The following is a 10,369-nucleotide window of genomic DNA, read 5'->3' as shown; positions in this document are numbered from 1 at the left end:
TCTAGTTCAGTTCTAGTTCAGTTCTAGTTCAGTTCTAGTTCAGTTCTAGTTCAGTTCTAGTTCAGTTCTAGTTCAGTTCTGGTTCAGTTCTAGTTCTGTTCTAGTTCAATTCTATTTCAGTATTAGTTCAGTTCTAGTTTAGTTCTAGTTTAGTTCTAGTTCACTTCTAATTCAGCTTCATAATTTAAAATATTCTTTGTCTTTTTTTGACGTGTAGAAATGTTAACAAAACGTTTCGGTTCCTTATAGAATTCTATAACAATTAATGTGTGAACAAGGCGGACTTATGTACATACCTTTTTATTTTCTCATATTCTTGCACTCTCTTCCTTGTGATGCTTTGAACCAGAAAAAAGTGTAAGTGTTGCAATAATGTTCCTTAAGAATTGTAGTTGTAATGCCAGATGGCCAACAACTATGAATGCGCTTCAGCTACATCTAGAAGAAACACTAACGCGAATGTTATAATATGTATTATGCTGTTGCCAATGCAGCAAAACATTTCAAATGTTGGCTCTTTGCCTGTTGGGATTTCAAAAACAAACTTTCCAGAGTTCTTGTAGTTGGCAGTGCTTATATCCATTTGTTTATTCGTACATTGTTCCTGCCTGCTGCCATTTCTTAAGAAAGAAATAAATACGCAAGTGGCACAAAAACAAAATCTGCCACATGAAGTTGTAAAGCGTGGATGTGGAGTCGGGATATAAGTGGTTGCATATTTGTATCTATTCACAACTCTTTCTTGCTTATTTACGCATTCTCTCAGTTGCTTCTTTTTTTATTTTTGTAAAATAGTTACAAACATTAGTAGATTCTAATCTCATTAGAAAAATTAAAGAAATAAAGTTTTCTTCTTGGGCTGGCGTTTAAGTAAATGTTTAACTGGTAACACATAAAAATTTTTTTATGTAGGATTATATTTTTCTACATAGTTTTTCGTAATTGTTCAGAGAAAGAGTGAGTTGCAAACTCATTAGTGGTAGAGAGTTTTAGTGTTTGCCAGCTAACCATCCTCCCATCCAAGCTGCAGCAAGTCAGGCAGTTAGTCTGTTCAGAGTGCTTCGGTTTGTTTGTTCTTTATTTGAAAAATGTACCATTTGGTCATTTTTATTCATGATTTTAATTTCTATAATTACATAGTTCTAGTTATTATTACTATTATCTTAAATACGACTACTACCACAATATTCATTTAATTCAATTTAACTTTAGTTTAGTTTCATTCAGTTCATTTGTTTTTTCTGTTTTCATTGCATTTTTATTTAAAAAGTTTAAGAGGTTTATTTCAGATAATGATAGTTGGAAAACTTGATTATTTATGCAAAGTGTAGGAAGTTGTATGTTTGTATTTAATCCAAAGAATTTGATTGTAGATCTTAGTATTTATTATTACTGAAATTTGTTAGATCTAAAACAAGAATCTCTTCTGAAGTAACCACATTTTTCTAGTTCAGTTCTAGTTCAGTTCTAGTTCAGTTCTAGTTGAGATCTAGTTCAGATCTACTTCAGTTCTAGTTCAGTTCTAGTTAGGTTCTAGTTCAGTTCTAGTTTAGTTCTAGTTAAGTTCTAGTTCAGTTCTAGTTAAGTTCTAGTTCAGTACTAATTCAGTTCTAGTTCAGTTCTAGTTCAGTTCTAGTTCAGTTCTAGTTCAGTTTTAGTTCAGTTCTAGTTCAGTTCTAGTTCAGTTCTAGTTCAGTTCTAGTTCAGTTCTAGTTCAGTTGTAGTCAGTTTTACTTCAGTGATAGTTCAGTTATAGTTCAGTTCTAGTTCAGTTCTAGTTCAGTTCTAGTTCAGTTCTAATTCAGTTTTAGTTCAGTTCTAGTTCAGTTCTAGTTCAGTTCTAGTTCAGTTCTAGTTCAGTTCTAGTTCAGTTCTAGTTCAGTTCTAGTTCAGTTCTAGTTCGGTTCTACTTCAGTTCTAGTTCAGTTCTAGTTCAGTTCTAGTTCAGTTCTAGTTCAGTTCTAGTTCAGTTCTAGTTCAGTTCTAGTTCAGTTCTAGTTCAGTTCTAGTTCAGTTCTAGTTCAGTTCTAGTTCAGTTCTAGTTCAGTTCTAGTTCAGTTTCAAAGCAACCCTTCTATTCACCTGTGGATACATTAAGCTTATCATGGGCAATTTAAACGATAAACTTTTCCTCTATTTTGAATCTTCCCAATTTTGTCATGAATTTGTTAAAATTAATTTAAACAAGTTAAACATTTTATAAAATCCACTCAAAGGCTCTATTAAAAACGGTATTAACTTTTAAAGAGCATTATTGTGTATTATTAAATTTTATTTTTTTACATAGAAAATGTCTAATACTGATGGCTCATTTGTATGTCCTTCGAAATCATCATAATTTTATAAGGATACTTTATTAAGAATAGAATCTATACAATAAAAAATATAAACATCAGAGCCTATATAAACGTGCTTTTGTTGGGAAGTTTTTAAGGGATTTCCATTCGGATTTCTTACTTTACTGGAAGATTGAATACTTAATAGGGAGATAAAATGGAGTTTCCAGATTCTAGTTTAGCTCTTGTTCAGTTATAGTTCAGTTCTAGTTCGGTTCTAGTTCAGTTCTAGTTCAGTTCTAGTTCAGTTCTAGTTCAGTTCTAGTTCAGTTCTAGTTCAGTTCTAGTTCAGTTCTAGTTCAGTTCTAGTTCAGTTCTAGTTCAATTCTAGTTCAGTTCTAGTTGAGTTCTAGTTCAGTTCTAGTTCAGTTCTAGTTCAGTTCTAGTTCAGTTCTAGTTCAGTTCTAGTTCAATTCTAGTTCAATTCTAGTTCAGTTCTAGTTCAGTTCTAGTTCAGTTCTAGTTCAGTTCTTGTTCAGTTCTTGTTCAGTTCTAGTTTGGTTCTAGAAAATATCTAAGCTAATAAAATATGCTAGATCAGATATAACAGTCCTTGGTGTATTAATCTGTGCTACGTTTTTGTTGTTGCTTTACTCCATGGTTAGTTACTTGGTTCCCGTAACATTATTATACATATTCAATTTGTCCATTAACTGAACTTCGTTTTTCTAATTTAAAAACATTTCTGAGGTTTTTTTTTTGCGCGCGCCAAACATTAACTACAAGTATCTGTACTACTCGGAGACGGAAATTAAATGTTGGCCAATATTCAAGCATATCAAATACATTCTACAAATTAAACAACAACAACTTAAGGAACATAATATATAATACTTATCACACAAATAAGCATTTACCCATCAATGATGAACTGACTAGCAGAATGAATGGAAGGCTGGTTAGTTGGTTGGCAGTTTACCAGTGACCAAGTATAAAGACGAACTACAGGAACAAAAAAAAAAAAGAAGAACGAAAGACATAAAAATGAAATAAATGAATGAACAACATTTGGTCATTATCATCAAACATCAAAAACAGCAAAAGCAGAAATGTTCTCAGTAATGGCAGCAGCATTGACTGGTTCTTCATCTCTATCTTCTACTTTAACATTCGTCACTTTGGCTCAGACTCCTTTAAACACACATTTCAACTTTTCTATAATTTTATTTTCTTTTTTACTTTAGTTTTGTTTTGTTTGCTTCTGGTTCTGTTGCTGTTGTTATTGTGGTATTTAATTGAATTAAAACTACAATAAACAGCAGCAGCAACAGTTTTTTTTGTTGCTGTTGTTGTCCTCCAACTGACTGACTGCCTCACAACAATTGTAGGATGTTTGTTAGTTGGTTATATAAAAAAACCAACACTTTTCTCTCTCCCTCTCTGTCTATAAGGGAGAATGGATTTCAATGTTTTGCTTTTTTTTTTTTTTTGGTGAAAAGTATTTAAAATCTTCTTCGTCTGGCATGAAATTTAAACTTTTGAAATTTTTCAAAAATTAATTTTTGGTTTTTAAATAGAAATAAATGCAAATGAAAGTTTAAAATAAGTTCAATTAGAAAATAACTGATTTAAACTGATAAAATGTCTTTAAGATCAGTCAATGATAGATTTTTGCCCCAAACACACCTGTTGACCAGAGTTGTATGTTGAATTAAAAATGATCGATTTAACACATAATTATAAGTGATCTTTAAAGGATCACCTTTTACAACCGAAATTCTATTGTGATGATCAAAATAAAGAAAGAAGTAGTTTTCGGCCAGTGAATAATCGATTTTAATCCGAAAAAAATCGAAAGATTCAGTTAATGGTTCTTGGATTCTTTTCTAAAGTTATTCGCTTGTTTACTTGCTACTTGAAGATCAGAAAAAGATCAATTTTTATTAGGATATTAAATGAGAATTTTTCTATTAAACCCATTACCACAATTCATCAAAGTTGGATTGTATCGACCAAATATATGAACGAACAAGTTAATGCTGCTTTAAGAATAGAGAAAGATCGGGTTTTGTCGTAAGACTACTATGATCTTCAATTACACTAAAGTTTTAAGTTTAATTGCAGTCATTTAAACTAAAAGTTAGCTGCACTGATCAAAAAGATGAAAAGAAAGATCTAAGACTTTCGTCTATAGTTTGAACGGCTTAAGGATCAATAGATCGCTTCACAATTTAGCTTTAACAAGAGATCTTTTTCAAATTTTCTCTACAAAAATACAGTGCGGTTTTAAGATAGTTCTGCCCGATTTTAAGATCATTCTGCGTGGTTTCAAGATCATTCTGCGCGTCTTTTTAAGATCATTAAACGATTAATTTAAGAAAAGCACTGATCATTTTCTATTTCTATGGTAATATTAAGTGTGTTTAAAATATTATTTTAAGATTCGAATATTATCACTGATCATCGTTTAAGCTTATCGATCAGTAATCTTTCAAAGAGCTTTTTATTACGCAATACTCAAAAAATCATCAGTTCTCATCCATTCAGATTATTTCTATTTCTGGTAATATTAAGTGTGTTTAAAATATAACTTTCAGATTATAATATTATCACTGATCATCGTTTAAGCTTATCGATCAGTAATCGTTTAAAGAGCTTTTTATTACGTAGTACTCAAAATATGATCAGTTCTCATCCATTCAGATTATTTCTAGAGTTTGTGAGACGCGTAAGACAATGACGATAGAAATGTGGAAAATTCATGTTCAAATACGATTTAGGGACCAGTGATCATTGAAAGAGCTTATAATTTTTTAATCCACTAAGATTTAACATCTTCAAATAAGACTTAACGATCAAAAAATGATAATCACGTTCAAATACAATTTATCTTTCTGATATATATTGATCGATTAGTGATACTCTCAGCTATTTGTTGTCTTTGTGATCATTAAACGCTAGATTTTATGAATGATCACTGATCATTTTTTATATCAGGTTATTTTGTATTTTCATTCAGTTATTTGCAAATGTGACTTTTAATTTTATAGATTAATCAGTGCTTTTTAATTTCCAAATGTTCAGTGATTTATCGATCGGTGATTACTGAGATAGTTTTTATTTAATTTCATTTTCTTAATTGATATTGCGCAACATATGTAAAGTTAAAATTTAACTTTAAAATCAGAAAATGAATAACGAAATGATCAGTGATCTTCTATTGATCCACGTACGATGTAGTTTTGCAGTTTTTCAGTGAATGATCGATTGGTCAATGATAATCTAACAAAGTCATCCAAAGTTTTCTATAAATGATTGGTGATCTTTGATGGAACTTATTATTACCTTTACAAAGTTTGCGAATCTAAAATGAATCAAGTAATAATTGAGTTTTGATATAAAACGATAATTTTATATCTTTAATACCAGAAAATTATCATGAAACGATCAGTGATCGCAAAACAATCTTGTATTTAAGTCAACGAATACTTATTGATTCTCACTTAAATCGCGATCAAAATATAAACTTTTAAAGCTCGATCACTGATCGCCTTTTGTTTTTAAACGCATTACAAGTTTACTCAAAATTTTAAGATTTGTTTATGATCAATTATTACGCAAAAAGATCAACGATCTCTAATTGAGGCTTAGTTTTGATAAAAAGTTAGTGGTTTCAGTTGAAAATCTAACAAAAGTGTCCACGCTATTCGATGATGATCATATTTTTTTTAAGAAAATATAAGTGATCACTCGATCACTGATCGCCTACTGTTTCTAAACCCATTATTTGTTTACTCAAGATTTTAAGATTCGTTTATGATCAATTATTACGCAAAAAGATCACTGATTTAATTTTAGTAGAAATATAGTGGTTTAAAAATCCAAAAAAATGTCCAGGTTCCTTTTCCAGGCTCTGTAATGTATTCACACTCTAATCGATGATGATCGATTTTTTGCACAAAATATGAGTGATCAGTCGATCACTGATCGCCTTCTGTTTCTAATCCCTTTATTTGTTAACTCGATATTATAAGATTCGTTTATAATCAATTATTACGCAAAAAGATCACTGATCACCGATTGAGGTTTAGTTTTGATAGAAATTTAGTGGTCTCAGCTGAAAATCAAACAAAAATGTCCACGTACCTTTTCAAAGATCTCTGATCTTTTCACACGCTTTTCCGATATTAGAGGATGATCAATAGTTTTTGGAGAAAATATGAGTGATCACAGATCAGTTTTCTATTCTCAGATGATCTTGCTGACCGATGATTAGTATGGTGCTGTGTTAGTTGTCTGTATGATAATACTCGAAATGATACATTACATCTTCTTAGTCTCCCTCTGCACCCACCCATCATTTCCACTCCACTCTCTTTTAACGTTTCATTTTGCATTTATTCCCTTTTTTTGAAAATCCATTTTTAATTTTCAATTATAAACTTGTTTGTTACTTACATTAAATCCCAGAGGCATTTTTAACACTATATCTGTACAACTTTTACTTGATTCCAAATTGATTTTCACAACGCAGTTTCATAATGCAATAATCAGTATTTCTGTTTTTTTTATTTTTTGTCAATGATGTCAACGAAAAAAAGGAACTAAGACGACAAACAGAGTACGGGAGGATGGCAATAATTGTAATAATGATGTACAAGTAATAATAAAGACACTTATGATGAGTGGGTTTTTATGTTTGTAAATTAAAAAAAAAAAGAAATAGTTATTTTCACTTTTCCCTATTTTTCTTTTTTAAATAGTCCACAACCATTACAGGGACAACAAGACGAAATTCGTCACAATTATGCTAAGGAGTATGAGCTCCAAGCATTTCCAATCTCCTACTTCCACTATAGACATACCATAACTAGGAGTTTAACTCTAGTAATTGTTCGGCCAGGCTACCACCACATATTTGTGTTTCTATATGTATTTAATTCCTGTGATGATGACAATGTCGTCGACGACTATGACAATGATAATGTTGATGAGTATGATGATGATGATGATGTTGATGTAGCTGATGATTGTGTGACAACTGTTTGACGTTGGTTGATGATGAATTCATTTCATTTCACTTCATTATTCAGCGAAAAAAAGGCAGCATTTTTGTTGTTTACTTTTCATTTCATAAATATTGCAAAATGTACTCTCATACATGCACAAATTTGAACTCGTGGATTTGTATACGCTGAGCAAAACCGTAGGGTTAATTATCACGATGACATAATAAAAAAAGTCTCTAAAGCCACAATAATGTAAATCTATGATCACTTCCATTTTCTAGCAAAATTTGATAAATTGAGTGAGTAAAAGTCCATTTTCTGACTAAAGTAGGGCCGCTACAGCAAAAAAAAAAATGATATTTTGAGTGAAAACCTAAAAGTCCATTTTCTGGCTAAATTAGAGGCACTACAGCCAAAAGGATGATAGTCTGTGATCACTTCCATTTCCTAACAAAATTCGATATATTGAGAGAAAACCAATAAGTCCATTTTCTGGCTTAACTACAGGCGCTACAGCCAAAAAGATGATAATCTGTGATCACTTCCATTTCCTAACAAAACTCGATATTTTGAGTGAAAACCTAAAAGTTTATTCTCTGGCTAAACTAGAGGCGCTACAGCCAAAAGGATGATAATCTGTGATAACTTCCATTTCCTAACAAAACTCGATATTTTGAATGAAAACTTAAAAGTTCATTTTCTGGCTAAACTAGAGGCGCTACAGCCAAAAGGATGATAATCTGTGATCACTTCCATTTCCTTACAAAATTCGTTACTTTGAGTGAAAACCTAAAAGTCCATTTGCTGGCTAAACTAGAGGCACTACAGCCAAAAGGATGATAATCTGTTGTCACTTCCATTTCCTTACAAAATTTGATATTTTGAGAGAAAACCTAAAAGTCCATTAACTAGAGGCGCTAAAGTCAAAAGGATGAAAATCTGTGATCACTTGCAATTCCTTACATAATTTGATATTTTGTGTGAAAACCTAAAAGTCCATTTTCTGGCTAAACTAGAGGCGCTACAGCCAAAAGGATGATAATCTGTGATCACTTACATTTCCTTACCAAATTCCATATTTTGAGTGAAAACCAAAAATTCCATTTTCTGGCTAAACTAGAGGCGCTACTGCCAAAAGGTGATCACTTACATTTCCTTTCAAAATTCGATATTTTGAGTGAAAACCTGAAAGTCCATTTTCTGGCTAAACTAGAGGCGCTACAGCCAAAAGGATGATAATCTGTGATCACTTCCATTTCCTAACAAAATTCGATATTTTGAGTGAAAACCTAAAAGTCCATTTTCTGGCTAAACTAGAGGCACTACAGCCAAAAGGATGGTAATCTGTGATCACATACATTTCCTTTCAAAATTCGATATTTTGAGTGAAAACCAAAAAGTCCATTTTCTGGCTAAACTAGAGGCGCTAAAGCCAAAGTAATCTAATCTGTGATCACTTTTATTTTGTACTAAAATTCGATATTTTGATTGAAAACCTAAAAGTAAATTTTCTGGCGAATTGCATTATTAACCTGACATTTTTTCTCCAACTGCATTGTGAATTGTATGAATTTTGTATCCTTATACACTACATTAGTGTCTATACATTAATTTGTATCTCTTCCTCTCTGCTTGACTGTGTTTTTGTAAACATTAATACATATAAGTAATACTTTAGTGAGTGAGTGTGATTGAACAAGTGAATGCATGAGTTTGAGTTTTGGACTTTATACACTTTATCATATCTTATGCCACATTTGTATACAAATTCACCGAATACTATAACAAACGACATTCGTACATTTAGTAATAACGACAGACAGACAGAATGAATGAATGAGAACTGAAAAAGAAATTAACAAAAAAATCTCTTTCCATATGGACATAATCAAAGGTATATCCTACTTTGCTGGTCATTCATATTCATTCGAATGGAAATTTACAGTTACAGTGATAATCAAACATGTACACAATGCACACATACACATTTACCTACATACACAAATTTATATTATTTATACATACATATGTATACTCTCATACATTTATAAACACGCTCATTCATTTAACCATATGTTTCATTTAGTACACATATTCAGACAAACAGCTATATGCCTATATTTAATTAGAGGGCAGGATGAAAAGTTCTTTAAAAATCATTTAGTAAATGTTCTTTAACAGATTATCTTCAAGAGATACTTATGGCCAATAGCTCATTGAAATCCTTTAAGCTATCACATACCCCTGGATTTTCTCAATTTCCAAAGTTATTTTTCAAACTTCTCGCGTTCTCTTTAAAACATGATGAATTCATATCTCCTCCATACCCATTGTTTTGGTTCGTTGGTTGTCCACTCAATCTCTTCATACTCTGACTGTTTTCAAATATAGTGCCATTGTTTAATTGACAATATTTCATGAATTCATACAATTTGGTAAATGATATAAATAAACAAAAAAGTTAAAAAAAAAAAAATGGTAAAAAAACTAAAAATATTGCAAAATTCATTTGTACACATACATATGTATATTTATCGGTTTTGTCGTCGTAGTCATCGGATTGAGTGTGTTATACTGAATTTTTTAATTAAAAAAATATATAAATTAATTTGTTTTCTTCCACTACTGTTGACTCAGCGAATGACCAGTGAAAAGCGATAAAAAATGTTTCTTTTTCTCCAAGAAAGGGAAACTTTTTCTGTTCTAGTTCTCTTCTAGTTCCGTTCTAGTTCTATTCTTGTTTCGTTCTAGTTCAGTTTTAGTTCAGTCCATGTTAAGTTCTAGTTCAATTCATATTAATTTCTACTACAGATCTAGTTCAGTTTTAGATTCTAGTTCATATCTAGTGCAGCTGTAACTTAGTTCTAGTTCTGTTCTGGTTCAGTTATAGTTATAGTTATAGTTCAGTTCTAGTTCTGATCTAGTTCAGTTCTAGTTTAGTTCTAGTTTAGTTCTAGTTCAGTTGTAGTTTAGTTGTAGTTCAGTTCTAGTTCTGTTCTAGTTCTGTTCTAGTTCTGTTCTAGTTCTGTTCTAGTTCTGTTCTAGTTCAGTTCTAGTTCAGTTCTAGTTCTGTTCTAGTTCTGT

This window comes from Lucilia cuprina, chromosome 6 (genome assembly GCF_022045245.1).
Source record: "Lucilia cuprina isolate Lc7/37 chromosome 6, ASM2204524v1, whole genome shotgun sequence".
NCBI lineage: Eukaryota > Metazoa > Arthropoda > Insecta > Diptera > Calliphoridae > Lucilia > Lucilia cuprina.
The sequence above is the reverse complement of the archived record's forward strand: the minus strand, read 5'-3'. Positions refer to the sequence as shown.